General features: G+C 51.2%; 1 pseudogene; it reads left to right on the top strand.

Moving 5' to 3' along the window:
- The first annotated feature begins 1,053 nt into the window (after window positions 1-1,053).
- On the top strand, window positions 1,054-2,602 carry LOC146177392 (uncharacterized; annotated as a pseudogene).
- Window positions 2,603-3,208: the final 606 nt, after the last annotated feature.

Here is a 3,208-nt window from a genome sequence, read left to right as displayed (position 1 = left end):
GGCGCCTGCCGCTACCTCTTCGGGACGCGGTCAAGCAGGAGCTGGACAAGATGGAAGAGGATGGCGTTATTCGTCGCGTCGACATACCTGCAGACTAGTGTGCTGGACTGGTTGTGGTTCCGAAGGCTACCGGCGGCCTCAGGCTTTGCGTGGATCTAACCCGCCTCAACAATCATTTTGCGGGAACGCCATATGTTGCCCACAGTCGAACAATGCCTTGGTCAGTTGGGGGATGCCACTGCTTTCTCAAAGTTGGATGCCACGTTGAGCTTCCACCAGGTCAAGCTATCTCCCGAGTCGCAAAGAGTACACAACGTTCATAACTCCATTCGGGCGTTACTGTTTTCTCCGGCTCCCGTTTGGGATCGCAACTGCACCGGAGTATACTTCCAGCGACAGATGTCCCGTATCCTGGAAGGCCAGTCGGGTGTTGTGAACATGATCGACGATGTTCTTGTCTTTGGCGAGACGCGTGCAGAGCACGACCGTCGGTTACAGGAAGTTCTAAATCGGTTAACAAAAGCGGGGGCCACTTAAACCGCGAGAAGTGCACTTTCGCAGCCAGCAGCGTCAAGTTTCTGGGTGTTATTGTTAGCGCTGAGGGAATCTCTCTTGAACCAGACAAGGTCGCTGCAATAAAAGCGATGCCGGCGCCGCAAGACGTCACAGGTGTCCGTAGACTTCTGGGCCTTGTTAACCCCATCGGACGCGTTTTGCCTCACGTATCGGAAACGACAGCACCGATCTGATTTTTGCTGCTGAATGAGTTTGAGTGGACTTGAGGCCACGCTCAACAGTCTGCTTTTACCAAGCTCAAGGAACTGCTCTGCTCGGACCTTTGCGTTGCTCGGTACAACACTGCATACAAGACGACAGTATCAGCTGATGCCAGCTCCTTCGGTCTTGGTGCCGTGTTACTACAAGAGCAGCCTTCCGGCGAGCGTCGTCCAGTTGCTTTCGCGTCGCGTTCACTGACTTCAACGGAACGCCGTTACAGTCAGACTGAGAAGGAGGCTTTGGCAGCAAGCTGGGGAGTGCTTCGTTTTGAGGAATATGTCCGTGGACAACTTTTTCCTGGAGTCTGATCACCAGACACTTCTGGCGCTCATGGGATCTATGGATATTGACTTACTGCTTCCACAGATACAGCGTTTCCGAATGAAGCTGATGCGCTTCCGGTACCAAGTACTCTATGTACCCGGCAAGTTGTTAGCCACTGCTGACACGCTCTCACGGGCACCAGTGGATGGTTCTGTCAAGGCAAGCAGATCTAGTTGAGCTCTTCGTGGAAGGGATTTTCTTCGCTCACTCCCAGACTTCATCTCTACACGTCAAGAAGAGCTTCGCCAGGCACAAGCCAATGATGGTGAGTGCAACCTTCTGCTTGAATATTGTACTAAAGGCTGGCCCAGGTAGTCAAGGCTGCCTCTTCACATTAAAAAGTACTGGCAGCATCAGGGGGACCTCAGTGTTTGTGAAGGGCTTCTTCTGAAAGGAGTCCGCATTGTCGTGCCTTTAGCCCTTCAGCGTTCCATGCTTGCCTCATTCACGACGGGCATCAGGGTATTAACCGTTGCAAAGTTATTACTCGAGAGTCAGTATGGTGGCCAAGAAAAACAGCCACATCGAAACGCTCGTCTATAACTGCGCCAAGTGCTCTGAAACACATGTTCAACGCACAGAACCGATGTTGCCTTCACAGACTTCGTCTTCCGTGGCTGGAAGTAGGAGCAGACCTTTTTCATCTGGATGGTCAAGATTATGTGCTGCTGGTCGACTACAGGTCGCGCTTCCCAGAAGTCATCAGTCTGCGTTCTACAACTGCACCGGCAGTCGTCGCAGCCATTAAGAGCGTCTTTACACGCCACGGAATTCCAAACGTCGTCCGCAGCGATAACGGTCCACAGTTTGCATGCAATGACTTATTTTCCTTTGCGCAGGCTTATGACTTCAGGCATGTCACCAGCAGCCCACGTTATCCGCAGTCCAATGGGGAGGTGGAGAGGAATCGCCAAAAACCTACTGCACAAAGCCGACGATTCTTTCCAGGCTCTGCTGGCCTACAGGGACACTCCTGGCATCAACGGTGCGAGTCCTGCACAACTTCTAATGGGCAGACGCATACAGACAAGAGTTCCTAAGATAGCACAGCAACTCGAGCCAGGCTGGCCCTCGTCGCATTCTTGAGCGAGATGAAGTTAATCGGAGGACGCAGGCACGGGACTTGAGCCGGAGGCATGCAGCCCAAATACAGCGCCCACTTCAGACTGGTGAGCAGGTCTGGGTGTGGGATGTAAATAGCCCCGCGATGGTTCTGGGACCAGCCCAGCTTCCCCGGTCGTACGTCGTGGAGACCCCAAAGGGTGTCCTCCAGCGTAATCGCCTGCACCTTGTCCCACTTACCAACTCCTCAGGGTCGAACGGCCCTGCCGAATCTGTCTCCAGAGAGGAGCTGCCCGAAACGAAGCCATCCGATAGCGAGTCCATTAATGCAGGGCCCACCACCTCGACTTCTGCCTCACACAAGTCACGGCCCACTTCACCCGTTCGTGTGTCCCGGCTTGGAAGAATAATCTGGAGGCCAAAAAGACTGGACTTGTGAGGCTGGTTGGGTGGTGCTACTGTTCATTCTGAGGCAAGGGGATGTGTGGTGTGTGTGTGAGTGCCGAAGGGACTGGACTTGTGCGTTGCGATGTTGTGTGTACTTCCATCTTGCACAAAAGGGGATGTGGTGCGTGCGAGTGATGATGGGTGGCACCACTGCTTTAATAATAATAATAATAATAATAATAATAATAATAATAATAATAATAATAATAATAATAATAATAATAATAATAATAATAATAATAATAATAATAATAATAATAATAATAATAATAATAATAATAATAATAATAATAATAATAATAACATTAATTAATAATAATAATAAAATTAATGGGTTCACAGGAAGGGAAAGGCGCAGTATCTGTCACACTTGTGTCGGTGGACACCTGAACCGCGCCGTAGGGCAAGAGAGAAGGTGGGAGTTAAAGTGCTAAGAGGAGCCGTAGTGGAGGGCTGCGAAATAATTTCGACCACCTGGGGATCAACGTGCGCTGACGTCGCACAGCACACGGACGCCTCTTCGTTTCGCCTCCATCGAAACGCAGCCGCCAAGGTCGGGTTCCGTCTTACCACTGCACCACCCCGGCGGGTTCACCAC

The sequence above is a fragment of the Amblyomma maculatum genome, chromosome 10 (genome assembly GCF_055883805.1).
Source record: "Amblyomma maculatum isolate TAMU_Amacu chromosome 10, ASM5588380v1, whole genome shotgun sequence".
NCBI classification, from domain to species: domain Eukaryota; kingdom Metazoa; phylum Arthropoda; class Arachnida; order Ixodida; family Ixodidae; genus Amblyomma; species Amblyomma maculatum.
Note: the sequence above shows the minus strand (reverse complement) of the source record. Positions and strands in the feature narration are given on the sequence as shown.